Raw genomic sequence first — 24,691 nt, 5'->3', positions numbered from 1 at the left:
TACTCACAGATTCCCCTTTATCATGGCAGCCATTGCTTGGACATTCCCTCTACCATTAACATGGATCTCTGATACACCTGTGGTAGTTAAGCAATGGCCCTTAAAAAGAGAAAATCTTGAACAAGCGCATCGCTTAGTGGCAGAACAACTGCAACTACAACATCTCAAACCTTCTACAAGTCCCTGGAACACGACTGTTTTTGTCATTAAGAAAAAGTCAGGCAACTACCGTTTATTACAGGACTTGCGTGCAGTTAATCAGCAGATGGAGCCCATGGGAGCCTTACAACCTGGTCTCCCTAACCCAGCCATGATACCCCAAGATTGGCTTATTCTTATTGTAGACCTGAAAGACTGTTTTTTCACAATACCCCTGCACCCCCAAGACACAAAAAGGTTTGCATTTACCCTGCCTTCCTTAAATAGAGAAGAACTAGACAAGCGATTTGAATGGACAACATTACCCCAAGGCATGCGAAATTCACCCACTTTGTGTCAGCTGTACATTGATACAGCATTGCAGCCTATTAGGCAATCAATGCCAGACACTATCATTTATCATTACATGGATGATATACTATTTGCTCAGAAATCTCCATTTACTACAGAACAAGTGCGTGCTGTTATCACTCTGTTGCAGAAATATGGTCTCAAAGTTTCCGAAGAAAAACTTCAAGTGCAGCCGCCGTGGAAATACCTATGATGGACTATTACCGAAAGGCAAGTAAGGCCGCAAAAGCTCACTATTCAAGATGTACCAACCACTCTTCATGAAGCACAAAAATTACTAGGTGATCTCCAGTGGCTCAAACCAATCGTTGGTATCCCTAACACGCTGTTAGACACCTTGCGACCACTGTTAAAGGGCACAGATCCTTGCGCTCCAGTGACGCTAACGCCACCCCAGCTTGCCGCTCTGCAAGACATCTCATGGTGTATCTCTACCGGATTTGTCAGCCGTTACCATCCAGCCTACCCGGTCAGCCTCACTATTTGGAATAGCAGAGATCACCTCATGGGAGCTATAACCCAGCTAAAGAAAGCGGGGGAGACAAGGGTTTTAGAATGGCTTAGCCCTCAGTTGCAACAAAGAAAAACAATAACTCAAAAAATCGAACGGCTTGCGGCCTTAATCATTAAAGGCAGGTTGCGCACGATCGAACTGACTGGAAGAGAACCTGCAATTATTCAGTTACCTATGGAAAAAGCAACTCTTGATTGGTTTCTCCTCAATTCGCCAGACCTTACGGAAGCACTTTTACAAGCTCCTAGTTGCATCACCACAGGACCATTAGCTCCTAAAGTCCTGCATTGGCTTGGGGAGTGGCAATGGATCACCAGGCCATTAAGAGAAAATCAACCCATTCAAGACGCAATTACAGTTTTTACCGATGCAGGAAAGCGTTCCAGAAAAGCCGCAGTCACTTGGAATAGAGGTGGCCAATGGTATCATCACATTATTTTAGCAACCTTGCATGATAATCTGCAAACCCTAGAACTTCTGGCTGTCATATGGGCATTCCAGAAATTTCAAGAGCCTGTCAATGTAGTCTCTGATTCAATGTATGTCGTTGGAGTAGCATCGAGAATTGAAGATGCAAGTGTCAAAGAAGTAACCAACCCTCGATTGGCCGAACTGTTTATGCAACTGCATCGAACTTTACAAGCCCGAAAGTACCCCTACTCCATCATCCACGTTCGTAGCCATAAATGGGAAGAGGGTCTTGGAGAAGGAAATGCCAGAGCCGATAAATTGGTAATGGCGCAGCAGCAAAACATCCTTCCACGCACTGTAGCAGCGAAAGAAAGTCATAACATCTTCCATCAGAATGCAAAAGGACTGGCCCGCGAGTTCCAGTTACCACTCAGCGAGGCACGAGCCATTGTGAAAACTTGCCCTGTCTGCAGTCACCGTAATGGGGGCATAGGACTTAGCATGGGAGTTAATCCAAAGGGATTGTTGCCCAATGAACTGTGGCAAATGGGTGTTACTCATGTGCCATCATTCGGCAGGCTGAAATATGTTCATGTAACTATTGACACATATAGTCATTATATTTGGGCTACAGCTCAGCCTGGAGAGCAAGCTAAGCATGTTGAGAAACATCTAAACAGTTGTATTGCTATAATGGGCGTTCCCAGGAACATAAAGACAGATAATGGGTCAGCATATTGCAGTCAGAAATTCAGAAAATTGATGGACTTTTGGAATATCAAACACACCAGGGGTATTCCACATGTCTCTACAGGGCAAGCAATTGTAGAAAGAGCCAATGGGACCTTGAAGAGTTATTTAGAAAAATACACAGATATCAAGAGCCCCACAGAGAGACTGCTAAGAAGCCTGTTTGTTTTAAATCACTTATGTCTGTTTGGAGACAGAGACACGCCCCCGTTATTGTACATTTTCAGAGAGATCCCTTGCCCTCGCCCCCTATATTTGTCAAGTATAAGGACCCCAAAACTGGCATTTGGCAGAATCCTGCCCAAGTCCTTTACTGGGGGCGGAGCTATGTGTGTGTTTCCACCCCTACAGGTCCACAGTGGATACCCGGGAGGTGGACGCGTGCTGCCATACCCGATGAACAGCCCGGTGAGCAGCCTGGACAGGAGAAGGCAACTCCGGCTTCAGAAGGCGATTGCACCTCTCCTGCTGCGGATTGAGGAAAGATTCGGCACCCGGATTCTGTTTGAGTCGGAACGGGAGATAGAAGACTCTGTGCTCCCAGCTCTGAATAATCATTATCTATGCTATCTCCCCAGGCATTGCCTTCATTGTTACTCAGTTGAACACATTGCGTGGGTTAAACTGAGGTGTGGCGGGTGTGAAAAGACTCTTTGGTTGTCACAGCGTGCGCTTGGACGAGGGTATTGGTGCCTTGTTTGCTCTTTTGAGTGGCAGAGGGCCTCCCCCCAGAGAGCATTAGTTGACTTAGTGGGAGAACCATTTGGAACCGTGGTCCAAAAGATTGAGAACAGGGAGCATTTACATCTCAGGGAGCTGGTTTGGAGAGTGAAACACACAGTAGACCGTGTCATCGCAGATAGCAACTCTGCAATTCTTGATACTGTTTGTGGAAAAGATGTTCGGATCCCGACAAATTGGCAAGTTTCTCCAGATCGTTGGGACCATACTTGCCGTCGTTTTGATCGACGTTGCAGGCCCCATCAAAAAAGCCACTGATCAAATGTTGCGATCCTTTAAACGACAGAACATTATGATATGGCTTTTGCTTGTGCTTGCGACGCTACCATTGATTAATTGTGTTTATGTACCAGCACAACCCAAAGAAAATATTTGGGTTACGCTGGCTAACAAAACTGGCCAAGAAGCAATATGTTTAGCCCTAAGCTCCCCAGGCAATCCTTTTTCCACTTGTCTTGTAGGCATTCCTCTAGATAATTGGCCTTGTCCATCATCAGCACACAACTGTAACTCCACTAATCCCCAGGGCAATGTAGATCAGTGGGACCAAATTATGCCCCATTTTCCTACATTAGCAATTGAGCCACAAGAGCTTGAGATTTTAGGATCCATATTAGCAGATGTTTAAGGTTTGTTTAAGGTTTAATTGGACAAGTGTTTCTCGAGGAGTAGGACCTAATAAGTCATTGCCCATTAATGTTAACTCATCTCTGTCGATATATAGAAATAACTCAGCATGGTGTAATTACACCACGCAGAACATCTCAAGATCCTCTAACACGCCTATCAGGCTGCCAGACGGTGTGTTTCTAATATGTGGAGATCGAGCTTGGGCAGGGATCCCTTCACGAATGGAAGGCGGTCCTTGCACGCTAGGCCGATTGACTCTCTTAACACCCAATACATCAATGATCCTGCACCAATATCGAAAGCATAGAGAGAGAAGGTTTGTTCATGCCTTTGCCAAGGATTGTGATGGTAATGCAGACTTTTGGAGCCCAGTGCAGACAGTTTTCGGGTCCCTTGTCCATGGTATTGGGACTGCACAAGCCTTGAGCACATTGAGGAAAATGAGATGTTGGCTTGCAAGACAAACTAATGCCACATCGCAAGCTTTGTCCAATCTTTTGCTTGATGTAGATTCAATTAGGCATGCTACGCTTCAAAATAGAGCTGCTATTGATTTTTTGTTGTTAGCGCAAGGACACGGTTGCGATGAATTTGAAGGGATGTGTTGTATGAATATATCTGATCATTCTGTTTCTATACATCCACAAATTAAGAAGTTGCAAGATTTGACTACACATTTGAGGGTACAAGAAGGATTGGGAATAGATGGATGGTTGCAGTCCCTAGGCATAACGGGGTGGTTGAAAAATTTAGTACAGATGGGGTTAGTCATTCTTCTTGTAATTCTGGCCATCATGATTATCTTACCCTGTTTAATGCAATGTTTGCAGCGTACGGTAATGACGATGTTTGAAAACCACCGATTGTCTATGCTGACCATTAAAGAAAATGGGGGAAGTGTAGAGAGCCTGACAGAAGAATGGCTAAGAGAAAAAGGACATGATACTGTAAGATTAGTTAAAGTATGAAGCCTCAGGGTCAGTATGTCCCTGAAGAGAGAGTTACATAGATTACAAGATGTCGAAACTGCCAAAATATGCAGAACTGCAAACTGAAGATAAGGAACTGGTAACTGCAAGGCCAACCACAAAGAACAATAGGCGTCAATGGTAGCAGACCAATAATGAGCTGAGTTTTTGCAATATGTATAAACTAATTAAAAGCATTATAAGTTGTGCATAAGATTTCAATAAACTGAGACTTGCTGACCATGATAGCATGAGGCTTGTCTTCCGCGGCTCCAGTAATCCCCAACCTCTGGCGACAACTCCAAATGGGGATCTCCACAGGGAAATGCCCCTCCCCACCAACGGGTCCGGGAAAAGGGAAAAAAAAAAAATTCCGTGGAGAGAAGTGGAAAAAGCTGTTTATTTAACAGAAATTGAGTAATATTAAATAATAAAACCTCTTGCTGTTCAATGGGATGGTAAGTCTAGGAAGAAAAATCTTTTTTCATGTGGTGCAGCTCGGCTCGCTCAGGTTCTTATCAGTCCCTCCAGCGCTGGAAAAGTGCCGAGGCCCAGGCCCTGGTGGGCCACAGGCGTGAGCTCCCGGGGTTTGGCTGGGTGTTCAGTCCAGAGCAGGCTTGCACAGATCCAAGAAAATTGGGAAAAAAACAAAGGTCCAGGGAACTCCTCTGTCTCAGCTAGCTAAAACTAACTAAAAGCCAGAGAGAAACTCTGTCCCGCTGTCTGTCCGTGCTGCAGACAACACAGTCCAGGAGCGGGGTGTGTGGGAGTGATGTTTGCCTTAACACACTGCGCACTTCTTCTTCCCCCTCTCTTGCTTTCAAAGACAGTCTTAAAGGTGCAGGACTTAATATATAATATAAACCAGACGATTGGGGATACCAGTATCATAAAGTCACCCCAGGACATTCCACCCCTTATCCCCATATCGTCAACTTATTATCAAAATTAATATATATATATATTTTAACCCTACAACACATACATTGTATACAGACAAGGGCATTTATTCATAATCTTCACCCAACCATCAGATCTCCCTGAGGTACACATTGTGTTGTTCTATCTTTCCTCATTATCCACCATGTGCAACCCGGTCCTTGAGCAAAAACAGCTCCACAAATGGGTTTGTCTGTACTCGAAGTAGAATTGATCCAAACTGTCTTTCCTAACAAACCTCTGAGATGTACTGCTGGGACCTTGTCTCCGTCTACTTTATGCAGGGGCTCGGATTGGGCTGGGCCTGCTCGATTGGTGGAACCTCGGGTGTTAACTATCCAGGTGGCCTTTGCTAGATGCTGCTCCCAATTTTTGAAAGATCCCCCACCCAACGCTTTCAAGGTAGTCTTTAACAGTCCATTGTACCTCTCCACTTTTCCCGCAGCAGGTGCATGGTAAGGGATATGGTACACCCACTCAATGCCATGTTCCCTAGCCCAGCTGTTTATAAGGCTGTTCTTGAAATGAGTCCCATTGTCTGACTCAATCCTCTCAGGGGTACCATGCCTCCAAAGGACCTGCTTTTCAAGTCCCAGGATGGTGTTACGGGCTGTAGCATGAGGCACAGGGTAGGTTTCCAACCATCCAGTGGTGGCTTCTACCATTGTGAGCACGTAGCGCTTGCCTTGGCGGGTTTGGGGCAGTGTGATGTAGTCAATCTGCCAGGCTTCCCCATATCTATATTTGGACCAACGCCCACCATACCATAGCGGCTTCAACCGCTTGGCCTGCTTGATCGTGGCACACGTCTCACAGTCATGGATAACTTGGGAAATACTGTCCATGGTTAGGTCCACCTCTCGGTCTCGTGCCCACTTATAGGTGGCATCTCTACCCTGATGGCCTGAGGCGTCATGGGCCCATCGAGCTAGGAACAACTCTCCCTTGTGTTGCCAATCTAAGTCTATCTTTGACACCTCTATCTTTGCAGCCTGATCCACCTGCTCATTGTTTAGGTGCTCTTCATTAGCCCTATTCTTGGGGACATAGGCATCTACATGACGGACGCTCACAGACAGTTTCTCTACCCTGGTGGCGATGTCTTTCCACTCATCAGCAGCCCAGATTGGCTTTCCTCTGCGTTGCCAGTCGGCCCTTTTCCACCTTTCCAGCCATCTCCACAGAGCTCACGTAGGAAAAACCACAGCTCAGCTCGTAGCTTTTTCTCTCTATCTGGGTAACTTCTGCGTTGAGTACCAGGGCTCCTGGTTTGTACTGCTGAAACTGGAAGAAGGTCTTCCTTGAGTTTCTTGAAATTCTCCTCCATTTTGTCGTGGAAGTTTTGCATACGTGTTTCCATAGCTGCAATTGTTGCCTTCATGGGGCCATGCACGGTATCTGCATATGCTCAAAGCTTCTTTGCCATATCCAACACAGTCTCTTCCCGGTCATCCTGCTTCATTGTTGCTAAAGCAGAAGCGTATTCTTGTGGCCCAAGTCGAACAAGTTTTCGCCACATCACAGATGTGCATGGCACCAAGTCTGGATTTCTAGTACCTAAGTCACTCACAAAGACAATCTCTACTATTGCCATTTCTCTCAAGCGCTGAATCCCTTGTTCTATGGTTTTCCAACGAGTTTGCTGTATATAGAGATCGTCTGCACACAGATATCATTGTGCCACACTTCTTAGGACCCGTTCCCAGAGACTATAAGGGTCAGCCCCACTCATCATCTCCTGGTCAATAACCGGGTCGTGTGACAGGGATCCCAGATGCCTCGCTTCAGTGCCATCCAGAACGGTAGCCTCACCTGCAGCATCCCACAGACGGACTAACCAACTAATTATAGATTCATCAGGTCGTTGAGTGTAATCTTTTCTCAGGCCACGAAGGTCCTTCAGGGAGAAAGGTTCACCAGTGCCTTCTGATTTTGTGTCAGTTGCTGGTCTTGAGGGTCCTTCCCCCACATCACCATTATCATCATCTACTGGCCGATCGGTTTTGGTTTTGAATTTCATGCCTCTCGTGGCAGGAGCAACAGACACTGGATTAGGCTCACTGTCTGGTTTGACTGCTGGCTTAGGCTCACTCTCTGGTTTAGCCTGAGTCACTGGGGTAGCTGCTGATTTATCTGCCTGCCCAACAGTATCTAGCACCGTGCGATAAGCATACGCTAGGGCCCAGCTTATTGCAATGATATTTTTCTTTTTAGAATCATCACAGCAATTCTCTTCCAGATATTTCCCTACTTCATCTGGGTTCTGAATTTGTTCACGTGAAAATTCCCAGGCTGGGGGATCAGAAAATTCCTTCAGAGTTCGGCCAATTCTCTCCCACTCTCTACACCACTCAGGATTTCCCACACCTGAGTCTACTTCTGGGGCAGGGGTCTCGTTGGCTCTTCTGGATATCTCAGCCCTCATCCTATAGAAGCTGCAGACTATATAGAGGAAGCTTAACAGCTGAGCCAGCTGTACTACCAGGAAAGTGGTATCCTTAACACTCAGGGGAAACTGGGTATTCTCAAAGAGGGACATAACAGATTTAAAGGAGAAGAAAGAAAGAAAAGGCTGAAAAGCCTCATCCTCTGGTCTTCCTCTAACAAACTGGGTGCAATTACCAATAAACTCCCAAAATGTGCTACTAGGACTGGGAGGCAGGGTCGGGCGAAGAAACCATGAGCCAAACATACCTGACAGAAACTTCAGTAGTTCTATAAACTTCCTATAAATCATTATCACCGAGCCCAGCACAATAACCATTCTAATCCGTGCCCCTCTACTGTGAAAGAGGGCAAAGACAGGTATTAAAACCTCAAAAACTTTTAGGGACCAGGTCCACATGAAGACCTCCACCTCAAGAGATATTATGTATCCAAACAACATGACTACTGACTGCTTTATCCCAATACAGAATAAATACAACCAACAATCAGTACAGGTTTTTCCACTTTCTTTTGCCCCAAGTTGGGCGCCAAAAACTGTATTTGTCTTAGTTTAGGGCAAATCAGGAAGGAAAACTCCAAATGGGGATCTCCACAGGGAAATGCCCCTCCCCACCAACGGGTCCGGGAAAAGGGAAAAAAAAAATTCTGTGGAGAGAAGTGGAAAAAGCTGTTTATTTAACAGAAATTGAGTAATATTAAATAATAAAACCTCTTGCTGTTCAATGGGATGGTAAGTCTAGGAAGAAAAATCTTTTTTCATGTGGTCCAGCTCGGCTCCAGCGCTGGAAAAGTGCCGAGGCCCAGGCCCTGGTGGGCCACAGGCGTGAGCTCCCGGGGTTTGGCTGGGTGTTCAGTCCAGAGCAGGCTTGCACAGATCCAAGAAAATTGGGAAAAAAACAAAGGTCCAGGGAACTCCTCTGTCTCAGCTAGCTAAAACTAACTAAAAGCCAGAGAGAAACTCTGTCCCGCTGTCTGTCCGTGCTGCAGACAACACAGTCCAGGAGCGGGGTGTGTGGGAGTGATGTTTGCCTTAACACACTGCGCACTTCTTCTTCCCCCTCTCTTGCTTTCAAAGACAGTCTTAAAGGTGCAGGACTTAATATATAATATAAACCAGACGATTGGGGATACCAGTATCATAAAGTCACCCCAGGACACTGTGACATCACAGCCACGGCAGCCTGAATTTCAGCTCTGATGTAACACCACAGCACTGACAGACTCATTATTCCCCGCTCTGTGACATCACAGAACAGACAGAACCGATTAAAACCTCCCTTTGATATCATAGCCATGACAACCCCAATTCCATCTCCTTTGTGGCAACAGACAAGTCATAACACCTGTGATACTTTCTCTGAGACTCCACAGTGTGATAGCCCCAGTTTTCCCCTCTCTGTGACATCACAACTGTGGGAACCCCAATTTATGCCTGCCTGTGACAGCACAGCAGTCAAAGATGCACTTTCCACCCATTATGACATCACAGCACTGACAGGCCAAATTTCACCCTTTCTGTCACCCCACAGTTTGAACAAGCCTAACTTGAACAAGCCCCTATCTGTAACATTTACAGCGGTGATAGTGCCAGTTTTCTCCTCTCTGTGACATGATATCTGTGATAAATGGGCCAGGAGACCAGCTCGTTTTAAAAAGGCCTTTATTAAGCAGGACAGCTCTGGGGTGGGGGCCCGAGGGGTTGCGCACACCGCCACTGCTCCCACTGGACACCGCAGAAGAGAAGGATCTGTGCAGCTGTGTCACTAGGGCAGAGCTGGGCCTTCCTTCCTCACGGGAGTCCCCAGGAAGACTCGTTCTTTTGGGCTCATAGTCTAGGCTGTCATCCCAGTTGAGTCTCCTCGAGGTTATGTTGGCCTCTGGAAAGAAGTCAGGGGACTCCTCTGGGTCTTCCTTGTTAGATGGTGCTGGTTCTATTCCTTCCCTTTTGCGTGGCTCGTTGTTCTGGGGTTTTTTCCAGTCTGGGTGCATCCCATGAGTCTCTGGTCTCTCTCGTTTGCATAAAAGTCAGTATGTCATCTTCCTCCTCAGGGCTTGTAAGAGACGGTCCGAAGATTCCCTCATCTGTCTCACAACCGTCTCAAGGACAGAGACTGAGACCCTGAATATCACAAGGGACTTGGTTTGGGGGTTTGGGCCTAGCTGAGATGGATGTTTGCTCAGTGATTGTTTGCAGGTGGTTGCACGGTACACTGCTCTCGTTCCTGCTGGTGAGCAGAGGCTTGGTAACCTGCGCAACGGGTTTTCCACGACTCATGGCTCTCATTCCTGCTGGTGAGCAGAGGTTTGTGCCTGGTACCCGGTGCAATGGGTTTTCCACAACACCTTGTCCTTGTTCCTGCTGGTGAGCAAAGACTTGCAAGACATGGATCTCTCTGTACCCTACACCTGCTCCCTGCGCAATGGAATTTCATCACAATGATCATCAATCTCATCTGGTTTTGGCCCTGCGCCCCTCGCTTTGCAAAAGACTATAAAATTATACCCCAAACTTACCTTCCTTTGAGATCTCCCCAACGGACAGAAGACTCTGCGTCGTTGGACGGCTGAGTGGACTTCAATGTTGGTAGCTATAATCCCCTTACTCTCTTTTCCTTATGCTTTGCTTTCTCTTTTCTTTCCCTCTATCACATATTAGTGCTGATGAGCACTCAATAAACTGTGTTTTCTTGTTTAAGTCCTTGGTTTGCTGATAATCTTTTGTACTCTAAGACCGGCTAAAAGAACCACATCACGAATCCCACCTTGCGGATCGTGACAGTGCCTCAGGGAAAAAAAAAATGAAATTATGGGACTAACATCCTAATCTTCATTTCTTGTATCAGAGGTGAATTCTGAAGGCCCAGAGTCTACAATTCACCAAGTGTTTGGGAGGTCCTGGACAGAGAAGTCCATTTCGGGCTACTAAAAGCACTGGGTACTACATACCTTGTAGACAGCATCCACCTTGAGAGTAAATCCATCAACTCCGGGCATGCTGCTCACCGAGTGGAACTCGGACAGCTTGGAAGCAAAGTGGGCGTCAAAAGGCACATCGTGGAAATACTTATCCGTCACTTCTGGCTGGTTTTGGTCCTGGAAAGTCAGAGAAGTGTCGTGAGGGATGCTGTCTGCTTTCCCAAGGGAGACTGGAAGCCAGAGCCCCACCAAACACCTGTGCCAGGGATCTAGTCCGAATGCCCCATCTCCACACCTACACGTGGGCACCGATTCAGGAACACTCTCAAAGCGTGGGAAAAAACTGATCTGGTGTTCACAGCTTGCAGCAGCAGCAGCACAAAACATCCCCCACAGGCTCCCTTCCTCATCCCTTTGCAGCCACCACCTGCTGGTTGCCAGAGCAAATCCCAAACAGGAAGAAGCAGGAGCAGAGCACTCACCAGGAGGAGGAATCGGTGTTTCAGGTACTTGTGGGGCTGGATGCAGCTGTACTGGGGACCCTGGTTGTAGACGGTGCCCGTGGGGTCGAAGAGGGGCACGTGGCCAGCCCTGCCTGTGCACAGGTGGACCTTCTCCAGCTGCAGCTTGTAAGCGGCGTTGAGGTTTTGTTCGGGGTGTCAGAGCACACGCCCGTACAGGATCTGCCCTGGGGAGGTCGGGACAAAGAGGGGCAGGTGAAATTTCCCAAGCAGGAAAACGCTGCTAGAGCCAAGTGTCCGTGTTCAGAAGGGTTTGAGTTGTTTGGGAAGGGCTCGGTGTGTGGGACTGACAAAACGTGGTGCCAGAGCACGCTGTTCTTTCACAGGGCTGTAAGATGTCAATTACTGCTGTAGAAGAGGCAAAGCTACATGTGGGTTTTGCCCTTTCCTCTCCAGGGAATGGAAGCTGTGAAAGCAGGAACACTGGGCACAAGCAGAAGAGGAGAGGTAAATCCTACCCTTGGAAAAGCCCCCTTGTAATCCATTTCTGCCAGAGACCTTTCTGATTTGGTGGGGTCCATTAGAAAAACCTTCTCGTTGTTACAGAGCTGAAACTCTGTGTTCAGGGAGTAAACAACTGGAATTGGGCGGTTTGTCTGCTGGAAGGAGATCGGGATCAAAACCTGCAATTGGGACAAGGAAGAACACAAAGGGGAGATGAGGTTTGGACAGGTGTGCACCCCAAAGGGGCCGAGCCTGCCTTCCTGCCCTCTTACCGCTCGGGAGCGTGAGCCGTGCAGGGCAGGGGCTTGGCCCCAAGCTCTGCCCACGGCTGCGTGGGCTGCACCGTGCAGAGGATCAGGAAGATGGTGTATTCTCCAGAGTAAATCTTCCTGGGAACAGACAGGAGACCCTGCAGTCACCAAGCAGAGCTCAAAGCTCTTCACCCAGGGCAGCACCTCTCCCTTGCCCCAGCAATGTCATCCAGCAGTCCCCGAGGGACAAGTGTGACTCTGGGATCTGTCTATCCACAGGCTTCATTGCTGGAAAAATTCCTTTCCAAGAGGCTGAGCTGATTTTTCTCTCAGTACAACAGTGCTCCAGCTCTGGCCAAGCTCCTGAGCATTCCGTGCTATTGCTGGCGTGGCTGCTGAAGGGGTGCCAGGGAGAACGTGGTGCTGTGGGGGAATCTGCCGGAGGGGACTGCACCCCCAACCCTCACCTCAGTTGTAGGAGCTGGTTGCTCTCCAGAGCTGGTAGGGAGAATCAAAAGTCTGAGCGCTCCACAGCAGCTGCAGGGCAAATTCGATGCCTCCCAGGTGCTCTGGAGTTACCAAAGAGGACCTGACATCTGGCAGGCTGTGGTGCTCCATGACAAACAGCCCTGGGGGAGGAGAAGGAGGTGATGGGAGGCAGAGCGCGGAGAGGCCCCACCTCGCAGGGGCAGAGGGGCTCCCGGCGGGGACGGGGACTCGTTCCGCTGCCTGTGCCGTCAGAGCAGAGCTCTGTGTGACCCTGCTCTGTGTCCCTGCCAGGATCACTGCCCTCACCTCTGAACTTGGCCTGCGTCTTGAACTCGATGACCGGCCGGTCGTCCTTGCGGATGTAGATGCGGATTATCTGCAGGCGAGCCGAGAGCATGCTGTCCGTCTGGATCCCTGCAAGGACAGTGCCAATGGGAGCCCACACAGCACCCTCGCTCTCCTCTGCTGGGCTCTGCCAGCCCCAGAAGTGTTTGGGACACCTCCACAAGGCAGGGTTCAGCTGGGATCAGCCTCCAGTGAGCCAGCTGCACGCTCCCTCCGTCAGCCATCGGCTGCCTAAACCCCCCGCAAGCACAGAGGAAGGCAATATTCCGAGTTCCCCGCTCCCTCAGGACTCTGGGGGCAGTGCAGGAGCTAAGGGGAAAACATGAAGGAACCACTTCTTCCATAGCCCTTGGAGTGCCTCAGGCTCACCTGTCCTCCAGAGAACGGTGTCTTAGAAGAAGGAGAACTCCATCTCGGTGTGGTGCTCCAGGGAAGCCCAGCCCCTCGGTGCTGTCACATAGATGTAGGACATGTAAAGAGGGACGTGGACTGTCAGGAAGGACTGGGCAGAGTCCCTTACCTGGCAATAAAACCCCAAAAAGGGGGTTGTGCACCTTCCAGTGAAGTCAGAGGTGACTCTGGATGTTCTTTACGTGCAGGTACCTCAGACAAACCTGCGTTGTAATCCAGGGGCAGTGCTAAGGCTCCCTGGGACCATGGGACAAAGGAACTCTGGGCACAATTTCACCTCAAAACCCCCCTGATTTCCAAGGCTGTGAATTAAAAATGAGCAATTCTGCTTGATCAGGCCTCCCAGAGCTCTCCATTTATTATCTGCAGAGTGCAGCTGTACTTTGCAGGCCCTGGAGAATTCGGGGAGATGTTCCAGTCTGGCTGGGGCCAGGCTCCACATGCTCCACTGGGCAGTTTCTCTGGCCAGGCGGCTCCTCTGGGTTTGTGCAAACAATAGGAGCTATAAAAGGAAACTTCATGAACTAGTTCCAGGCTGGCAGGAATTAACAGAGATGATGCTGGTCCAAGCAATGTGGCTGGGAATTTAATGGAAGAACTTGGGGGAAATGGAGTGGGCTGCAAATGGATAATGCAGCCAGGAGAGGGAAGTGAGACACCCCAAATAAGGAAAGCCACTCATTTCTAGAGGAATATTTTTGGCTTTAGGTCTCTTAATTAGGAAATGAGCTAAAATATCCCATGTTGTGGAGCATGGACTGAGCTGCCTCTGCTCTGTCCTCTGCTCATTTCTCTTGGCCGAGAACACAGTCAAAATTGTAAAATAGAGCCGAGCTGAGAACGTTTTGTATTTCCAATATGGCCCTACATGAAAAAAACCAGTATTTTCCTGGCACTCTGAAGATTTAGAGAATAAAATAAATGGGAAATGAATGAAATGGAAAATAAATTAAATAAATGCACACAGCACTGTTTTCTTCCAGGTGAGGGGGCGGGGGGGGAAGCCACGCTCCACCTGTGCAGGGCAGAGCAGCAGCTCCACACAACGCAGAGCTGTGCCTGAGAACTGTGACAGATCTGGGATACCTGGAGAACTCTGGATGGGCCTGTCACCTGGAACTCAGCGGTGACAGAGCCCCCACACACATCAGTTAACTCGGTCATGTCATAATAAGTGTCAAAGGTCCAGATGCAGCTCTTGAGGTTGAGGGGCTGGTACATCTGGATGCTCATGGGCTCCCTCACCGCAGGCTCCAGCTGGTAAGGGCGGTCGTAGCCCAGGCCCAGCACAAAGCTGTCCTGGGTCACCTCGTCCAGGAACCCTGTCTCTGAGGGAGAGTGTCGTTCCGATTGGGAATGGCTATAAAGAACGACATAAACTCTCAAGGGAGTCACAACACGAGAATTCTTTAGTTTATTGCTCTAGGCTTGTCTTATAGACAGATACGTGGAAAAGTACAGAAAGAAAACTCTTATTGGTTAGCAAAGTGCTACATCACCATCATTGGTCAGGGGCACACTACCCCCCTGAGTTTCTCCTGCAAGGGAAAACAAGAGGACAGACAAACAGCACCTGGCAGTTGTTTTCTGTCTCTGAGGATTGTTTTAATTCCTTCTCATATTTTTCCCAGGCTACTTTCTCAGGCAGCCTGAGGAGCTATGCGGCCTGTAATTTGTACAGGCACTGTGGCTCAGATTTAGCATCCATAATTTACCCTTTCTGTTAGAAAAATTAAAAAGGCAGTGTTTGTCACGTCCTGCTGGGCCCTTGCAGGAGAGAGAACAAACACAGCACAAGAGGTTTCTTTGCTAGAACTTTGAATGGATGCTGATCTAGAATTTTGGTTTACATTTTGATGTTTAAGAATTGTTCTCCTTGCAAGGACTTGATGGTTGAGTCTAATATTTCTAATTCAGTGAATTAATACACACACGATATACAACACTGTTAGTCTGTTCGAATTGACAGTCTAACTTGTCAATAGAGTAGTTTGAAAAAACACCAAAGTGATAAAAACAATGCACAATGCAATTTATGATGCTTTGATCCCCCCTTTTTATCCCTTTTTTTTTTTTTTTTTCAATTGGATTTTCTCTTCAATTATAATTGAAGGGTTTTTTGAGGGATTTATAAAGTTTACATGGCTGCTGTTGTTGTTTGTCAGGTTTTTTGACTGGATTGTGCTGAATGAGGAAGTTTATGGAGGTTTCACTAAGGATGGATAGGATGTAGACTTTTTTTGGGATGATTCTTGGCTGTTAAAACAGTAGTTCATGAATTCTGGGAGGTTCAGGGAACTCGAAGTTACTATCTCTTCACGGCTGGTTGTCAGCTCTGTAAACACAAGACTTCAAAGGTGGGTCCCGCAGGGACTGCAGGACTTTGGCGCGGCTCAGGCCGCTGGAGGGCTTGTCGGTGCTCTGCAGAACGGCAAGCGCGGAGGGAGCGAGGTTCACCCCCCTCCTCTCCCCGCACCTCCCCGCTGGAGCGCGGGGGGAGCGCAAGGGTGAGCGCGTCTCGCGCATGCGCGGGGCGAGCGAGGCCGCCGGCCCCCCCCTCGCCGCTTTTTCGCTGGCACTTCGGACGTGGTGGGGGGGCGATGCCCGCCACGGGCCTGGCCCCGGCCCTAGATCTGGGCTTGGGCTCGGCTTTTTCGGGGTTTTCGCGGCTGGCTGGCAGCCGCCCGGGCCGCGGCTGGTGGCAGCAGGCAGGCACAGGGGGAGCGCGAGGTTGCTGTTTCCCCTCCCCCCACTGCTTCTCTGCTGGGGGGAGCCGCGTGCCCCGCCGCATTGGTACAGGGGGGAATTGGTTCACCCGGGCCCCCCGGCAGCGGCGGCCAGCGGTGTTCTGGACCCGCGCTCGGACCCTTCGGCGGCGCCCCGCGCGCCGGGCACAGGAGGGGGCGAAGAGAGGCCCCTTTGCTGGCAAAGTCCGCGTGCCGAGCTCCGCGGATGGCAGGCGCTCAAACTGTTTTGGAGAGGGAGATCTTCAGTCCGCAGATTGCTCTCGCTCGCCGCCAAAGTCCTCCGAGGGTCCGGGCAGAGCCGAAAGAGCACCACGCAGTTCATCTACGGTTTCATCTCTCGGTCTCTCATCTCGCACAAAAGAGGCACTCTAAGCCTTCTAAGTCTTCTATCCTGGCCTCACTATTTTCAGACTGGCTCCGTTCTAGCACCTTAAAAAGCGCTCCCCAGGTGGCTGCCAGGCCACACACGCTGGTATCTCCGTTAGTCAATTTCGACCATAAATAATCTCCTATCGACAGCCAAATCTCAAGATCAAAGGCATTGTCCATAGTTACAACAAAACTTTGCTCTTTCACCCACTGAAATAAAGCGCGCATGGCATCTTCAGAAACACTAAGTCCCATGCGGGGCAGGGCATCCTGCCATGCAAGGTAGGCAAGCTGTTCATCAGCTGAAGTACAGCTCCCCATTACGAGGACTTGATCTTGGCGGCTTCGCGAATGCAATTATGCACACGCTATCGGCTCAGACCCGGGATTTTGAGCTCTGCTTCGCCAAGACAGCCGTTCCAAGCCCACTCACAGGCAGGCTGTACTATCCCATTGGTTTCCAGAACCAGCTTTCTCTAGGAAAGCCCGGGAGAATTCCACTTACCCCTCTAGGGGGAAGGGCTGGCTTTTTCCCCGCTCGCTGCTTACCCTCAGGGGATTAGCAGAAGTCACGTCGGTTACCAGACCTCGGAGGGTCGGCTGCACATCACGTCGGGGTCACCAGATGTCTTTCCGATTGGGAACGGCTATAAAAAACGACATAAACTCTCAAGGGAGTCACAACACGAGAATTCTTTAGTTTATTGCTCTAGGCTTGTCTTATAGACAGATACGTGGAAAAGTACAGAAAGAAAACTCTTATTGGTTAGCAAAGTGCTACATCACCATCATTGGTCAGGGGCACACTACCCCCCTGAGTTTCTCCTGCAAGGGAAAACAAGAGGACAGACAAACAGCACCTGGCAGTTGTTTTCTGTCTCTGAGGATTGTTTTAATTCCTTCTCATATTTTTCCCAGGCTACTTTCTCAGGCAGCCTGAGGAGCTATGCGGCCTGTAATTTGTACAGGCACTGTGGTTCAGATTTAGCATCCATAGGAGAGAAGTCAGGACACTGATCCCTCCCCATTTGAAACAGCCTGAGGCCAAGAATGGAGGCCTTGCTTCACTCTTGAATCAACGGGAGCTCCTCTCCCTTCATTAATCTGGAGGTCAGACTGGACATACTCAGGTCTTCACAGGGGAAGATCTTACAGGAATGGCATCCTAAAAAATCAAACCTAGGGATCTAGAGACCTGCTGATTCAAGGCTGAAGTGAACCTTTAAGAAATGAGGAACAGGTTGAGTATGGAATTATCAGAGCGAAGCACAACTCGCTGCCTGTTGGGGAGGGTGAAACAGGGAAACCTTATGAATGTGATTGTTTGGCAGAAGATTCTGAAAAAAGAAGGCTAGAATCAAAGTAGAAATGAAAGTCTGCTTTGAGTCATAAGATACAGAGTACTGGTTACTATATAACCAAAGAACAATAGCCTAGCCAGCTAAAGGAGAATCCCTGCTGATAAAACAATGCCCTTCTGCTGCTAGAAAGCCCAAAGGCCAAGAAGCAAGGGAAGAACTTTTAAAGCTTGTAGAGCCTCAAATGCAACACTGTATGTAAAATCTTTAGTGGGTGTATCTCGTAGAGATTGGTTACTGGGAATTAGAATATCCACTATTGAAAAAGATATATTGGATTGTAAGAAGAACTTCGCTCTCTTAGCTTTTCGCTCTTAAACCTCTCTCTCTTAACCTCTCTCTTAGCTTTTCTCTCTTACCTCTTGACCTCTCTCGTACCTCTTGGCTCTTCTCTCTTACCCCTTTACCCCTCTCTCAGCTCCCCTCTACCCCTCTCTTACCTCTTCCAGTCTTTCCTTCTCTTACCCTCTTGGTTTTTCCCCTCTTATCCCTCTCTTGTCTTCCCCCTCTCTCCTAAGCCTCCCTGGTTTCCCCCTCTCTCCCTCTGTTGCTCTTACGCCCTCCCTCCCCTTTTCCAACCTCTCCTCCCCAGCTCTCCCCACTCTCTCTCCCCTCCCCTGGACCACGTGGACGTCGAGGCTGGTGGTGGACACAGGTCTCCCCTCTCTTTACCCATATAATAAATTTCTTATACCTGAACAGCTTGACCCTGGAGAAGTCACCGCGAGCGAGCGTTTTGCACAGCAATATCTAAGCAATGATTTCTAAACATTCATCCAAGGTTAAACAGTTTATTCCTAATTATCACCACCTTTATAACCAGCACTCCCCTGCCCCTGCAATACACAGGCACAGGGAGGACACTGCAGTTATTTACACAACAGAACAAGTAACATACCAAATTAAACACCCAGCACTATACCTCACTTTTGGAAACAAAACCTGGGCAGACACTTCAGTGTGCAAAACACCTGTAAGAATAAAACCTGCTTTAAATATCTTAGGCATCGAGACACACACACGCATATGAAATTCAGTGCATCAGTGACAAAAAAAGGAATTATTTCCTTAACCTGTGAATAATCACCTCTAAGATTCTGTGATGCAGTTGCCACTGCACATAGCCACAAGCGGCCTTTTTATTAATAGGCAAAAGAACAAAGGCAATCCCATTTTCTCTCTTCTTGTCTGCAAAGAAACAGAGAAGGGAGAGATGCTTCTCAGAGGAGCATGGTAAAAAGGCACGTGGTGTAGAATACGGAACAGCTGATGGTTCAGCATCCCTTCCACTGCAAGATCTAGGGGATATCTGATGATACCTTAGAGGTAGGAGTCACAAAAGCTGCCAGAGAGGGAATATAAAGGAGCTCAAGGCTATCTGCTCTTAGGTTTTAGCACTGTGACCTTTACCTCAACTTACAGTTAAGTGTTTCTTACAGTGTAAATCCCTTTTGTTATGATTTTAACAGAGTACAAGAATTCAGTGATGAAGTAACAGTGGCATACAGCCTTTAATTTCCCCTGGTCTTCTCACCCAGCAATGAGGTCTCACAACAACAATACAACAATAAACAGTTATAGAAGGTAACTCACTGTGCTGAAGAGTTCTTCAGAAGGATGGGAGCCACAATTGAGGTAGATCCTTGGACAGACAAGCCAGAGGTGTTTAGGCCTCGTGTTTCCTCGTTACCCCAGAACAAGCCCCTAAAGGGGAACACAAAGTTCACAGACTTGTATGTGAAATTAATGCCATATAAAGAACAAAACATCCTAAAAAAGCTACATACCATACAAATAAAGCTTCTTTATGCCGCTTTTCTGTGGAGCAACAACTTTACAGAAGTAGATCTTGTTCTATCAATACAATGTTTTATTATTGATGGGCTTGTTAAAATCAGAGTGAACTCCAAGCACCCAGATATTCACAGCAGGCAAACATCTCTCTGAATACAACTGAAAAGGCCAGAAGGGCTGCTCCATGTTACCTGTAATAGCCACGTTTGTCTCTGGAGTACATCAGGTGATCAATGCATGGCCTTGAATCTATTTTTTTTCCCCCTGTGTTCCTCCTTTCTATCCTTCTGCGTAGCCTTATAGCAGATAAGTCTGTTCAATAAAAGGCCCACCTGACTCTGAGCAGAAGGAAAAGCAGAGGATTTGTCAGCATGAAAACCCACACTGCAAAGATGAACGAGCATCAGTGGCAGTTGAAAATCTGCTAGAAATGCTAATATCACACTACCCTCTCTTCCCTGTTTTCCATATAAAAAAGGAAAGGAAGTTGTGTGTGAGAAAGAAAAGCTAAAAGGGTCAGGCAATGTGGCCACCTGCCATCCCACACAGCTCGGTGTGACTTAATGCACCAAATGCAAGGGAATCATTGCCAGCTGGGCAATAGACACCACGAAGCACACAGGTTTTCAGTGCTGCAACAGTAGGATTGCCTCCAAGAAACATACCAAAACAACGAAAATTAAAAAAAAAAATTTAACGTCTATTTCCACCACACATGTTTAAATTTATATACTATATTCATTTATATATAACACACAATATATAAAGTATCAAAATATATTATTTCAACATGCATACATATATATTATTATATGTTAAATATATTATATACATTTTAATTACATATATTTATTATATATAACATATATATTAAATAAATATATATAATATATATTTTTAATATAAATCTGTTTGTATATATTGGCATTACTTATATTTCTTTCCTTTTCTGGGTGCGCATACGTCTATATCTTTATATATTTAATATACATTTCTATCTTTTTATTTTTGTAGTATTTATTTAAAAGCCCCGCCGCTAACCTAATAAAAACCAAACAGTCCCTTTATCTTAAACAGTATTAAAAAATCTTTTAATCTTTTAAATATATTTTAATATATTTTTTATCGTATTTATATACCTTGTTGATATACATAACACATAACATATCCTAAAATATATTATATTACCATCTATATGTATATAAATCATATTATATATTATAAATTAATATATATGTATATATTTCTATTACTTATTTTTACTTATTTTTATGCCTACATATATATATATTTCCCTATCCCTTTATATATTCATTCTTACCATATTTTATTTATTTTTATTTTTCTTATTTATTTAAAAACCTTGCCTCTAACTAAATAAAAACCAAGCAGCCCCTTTATCTTCAATATTTTTTAATATTTATTTTTATCATCTTTATACTTAGAGTTATATACTCGGTTGATAAACCCCCCCAGCCCTGCCCACACCTATCACCGTTCCGGTACACAGAGCATCCACCTCCTCGGGCCGCTTTGGTCCCAGCGCCGGGGAGCGACCGTTCCGGCCCAATGCAATTGGGTTTTCCTCCATTTCCCTGGGCTGGGGGGGAGAGAGCCGAGCAAGAGGAGCGGCGGCATGCTACAGGTCGGCGCAAGTGCCATACCCCAAGAATGCGGCTGTGGCAAGGACCCCTGCAGAGGGAGGCGTCGGCACCGCTGCCTGTCGGCACGCCAGCCGGCCGGTGTCTGGTCCCGGCCCTGCTGAGCGCACAGCCCGTGTCCGCACAGCTGGAAAAGCCGCGGAAAATTGCGCCGGAGCGGCGTCAGCGTCGGGGTGTTTGTCAGGCAGTCAAGCGAAGACACCCACCGCCCGGGGTCCTTGCATTTTCCTGCCTTTTTGGCCGCCATCCTTGGAAGGTCAAACCAGCCAGGACCTGACAGCCATCTTGTGCGTGGCATCACGTGACTTCTGCCCTTCCTGGCTGCCATCTTTTTTGTGGCTGAAGCCACTTCCGGTCAAGTGGCCATCTTTGTTGTGGCACCATGAAGGCCCCTGCCGCTCTCAGCGCGTCTGTCTAACTTACTTGCCTGAACAAAAAAACGCACGACGCCGACTGATTCCGCGCACTCCACCCGATTTTCCACCGCCTTTCCCAGGGCGAGGACAAAGACGGCGGGGCTCCGCGGCTCCATAGCTGGGCGGCGGACACGCCTGCGACGGCAGGAATTGGAATCGACGCCTCTACCGGGGTCCCACCAGCCGGCCGCAAACTCCAGTGTGGCAATAAGCCCAACCCGGCACATGCGGGGGGAGGTCCCGGCTTCTTCTTCTCCTTGCCCTGGCTCTGTGGCTTCTGGACGAGAGGAGGGGTGTCACTGGAGGGGCCGAGGGTGCCCAGGTGTGCTGAGGTGTGTCCCCAGTTGTGCCCAGGTGTGTTGAGGTGTGCCCAGATATGCTCAGTTATGCTGTGCACTGCAGTGATGAGGGTTAGGGTATTGAGCTGGTATTGATCATAACTGAAGTGCGCTTCTACTAGGAGGGTGACGGCAGTGCACTGCTATTAGGAGCATTACGGTAGGCAGCAGCAGCAACAGGTTATGCCCAAGGCAGCTATTATGGGAGGCGCAGCTCTTAGAGACATTATGGTACTTGCACCCCTCTATTACTCCTGGCGCAGTTCTTAGGAGAGCAATGGTAACTGAGCCCTGCTGGGAGGGGTTTTGGGGTGCCTGAACCCCAATATTAGTGGGGCTTTAATGCGTTGAACCCCAATATCCGGTTCTGGAAGGGTTGGAAGAATAATTTCTGTACCTGCACCCCGATTCAGGGCCTTTAAGTGATGGGCATTAGGGCTTTCCCAATCTCAAGAGCGACTTTAGGAGGGGCGTGGCTATGAGTGGAGGGGCGGGACTTACAAAAAGGGGTGGGGCCAGGGCTTGTCTCTCTCCTCACCTGCCTGTGGAGCTGTTTTGGGAGGGGCATGGCTATGAGTGGGTGGGCGGGGCTTACAAAAAGGGGCGGAGCCAAATCTTGTCTCTCCCCTTGCAGGTGCTGGGGAGCTTTGGGGATCACCCCAGCTTCTTCTTCTCCTTGCCCTGGCTCTGTGGCTTCTGGACGAGAGGAGAGGTGTCACTGGAGGGGCCGAGGGTGCCCAGGTGTGCTGAGGTGTGTCCCCGGTTGTGCCCAGGTGTGCCCAGGTGTGTTGAGGTGTGCTCAGATGTGCTCAGTTATGCTGTGCTCTGCTGTTAGGAGGGTTCCGGTATTGAGCTGGTATTGATCATAGCCGGAGTGCGCTTCTACTAGGAGGGTGACAGCAGTGCAGCGCTATTAGGAGCATTACGGTAGGTAGCAGCAGCAACGGGTAACGCCCAAGGCGGCTATTGTGGGAGGTGCAGCTCTTAGAGGCATTACGGTACTTGCACCCCTCTATTAGTCCTGGCACACTTCTTAGGACAACATGGGTAACCCTGCTGGGAGGGGTTTTGAGGTGCCTGAACCCCAATATTATGGGGGCTTGAATGCGTTGAACCCAAATATCCGGTTCTGGAAGGGCTGTAAGAATCATATCCGTACATGCACCCCGATGCAGGGCCCTTAAGTGAAGGGCATTAGGGCTTTGCCGGTCTCAAGAGTGGCTTTGGGAGGGGCGTGGCTATGTGTGTGGGGGCGAGGCTTAGAGAAAGGGGCAGGACCAGTGCATGTCTCTCTCCTCACGGGCCTCAGGAGTTGCTCCGCAGGGGTGTGTGGCTATGGGTCAGTGAGCGGGGATTACAAAAAGTGGCAGGGCCAGCGCTTGTCTCTCTCCTCACCTGGCTCTGGAGCTGCTCCGGGGGGGCGTGGCTAGTGGTGGGTGGGCGTGGCTTACAACAATGGGCGGAGCCAAAGCTTGTCTCTGTCCTCGCCGCCCTCAGGAGCTGCTTTGGAAGGGCGTGGCTAAGGGCGGGGTGTCAGAGCTTACAAAAAGGGGCAGGGCTATGGCTTGATCCTCATGTTGCAGATGCCAGGAAGATTTGGGGGTAGCCCTGGCTTCTTCTCCTTGCCCTGGCTCTGTGGCTTCTGGACGAGAGGAGGGGTGTCACTGGAGGGGCCGAGGGTGCCCAGGTGTGCTGAGGTGTGTCCTCAGTTGTGCCCAGGTGTGTTGAGGTGTGCCCAGATGTGCTCAGTTATGCTGTGCGCTGCAGTGACGAGGGTTAGGGTATTGAGCTGGTATTGATCATAGCCGGTGTGCACTTCTTCTAGGAGGGTGACGGCAGTGCACCGCTATCAGGAGCGTTATGGTAGGCAGCAGCAGCAACGGGTAACGCCCAAGGTGGCCATTGTGGGAGGCGCAGCTATTAGAGGCATTACGGTACTTGCACCCCTCTATTACTCCTGGCGCAGTTCTTAGGACAACATGGTTAACCAAGCCCTGCTGGGAGGGGTTTTGGGGTGCCTGAACCCCAATATTAATGGGGCTTTGTAAGAGACTGTCCGAAGATTCCCTCAGCTGTCTCACAACTATCCCAAGTCCCTGAATATCACAAGGGACTTGGTTTGGGGATTTGGGCCTAGCTGAGACGGATGTTTGCTAAGTGATTGTTTGCAGGTGGTTGCACGGTACACTGCCCGTTCCTGCTGATGAGCTGAGGCTTGTGCGTGATAACCTGCGCAACAGGCTTTCTGCCGCGGCAACGGAAAGCCCGGAGCACCGCGACTTCTCTAGAGAAGCAGCCCTGAAAAGGGCTGGGCCAAAGCGCGTGTGAGCGGCTTCAGGCAGGCGAGTGATTCCAGCTCAGCTCAGCGGCGGCGGGCAGATGACACGGGAAGAAGGGACGAGAAAGCTGGTCTAGCGTTCCGCTAAGCACAAACCTTTATTCAGGCAGAGCTTTGGTGAAGGGAGCCAGCAACAGCTAATCCGCCGAACAGGGGAAAACCTGGGATATTTATAGGAAAGGAGAGGGGCGGGGGGAGCCTGAGTTACATGTATCGGGGTGGGACAGCAGGGGGGAACACCACAACAGTTTAACATATCTAACTCAAAGACCCCTGGGAGCGATACATTGTGTCTCTCTTACAGAGAAGTATCTTGTCCCCAGGGGACAGCCAGGATCTCTGGCTGGGCGGGCTCCTCCGCCACAGTTTTCCATAATTCACG

General features: G+C 48.7%; 1 pseudogene; it reads left to right on the top strand.

Annotated features, from left to right (window-relative positions):
- The first annotated feature begins 3,019 nt into the window (after positions 1-3,019).
- Positions 3,020-4,599, top strand: LOC147649657 (uncharacterized; annotated as a pseudogene).
- The last annotated feature ends 20,092 nt before the right edge of the window (positions 4,600-24,691 follow it).

The sequence above is a fragment of the Cyanistes caeruleus genome, chromosome 21 (genome assembly GCF_971803275.1).
Source record: "Cyanistes caeruleus chromosome 21, bCyaCae1.hap1.1, whole genome shotgun sequence".
NCBI classification, from domain to species: domain Eukaryota; kingdom Metazoa; phylum Chordata; class Aves; order Passeriformes; family Paridae; genus Cyanistes; species Cyanistes caeruleus.
Note: the sequence above shows the minus strand (reverse complement) of the source record. Positions and strands in the feature narration are given on the sequence as shown.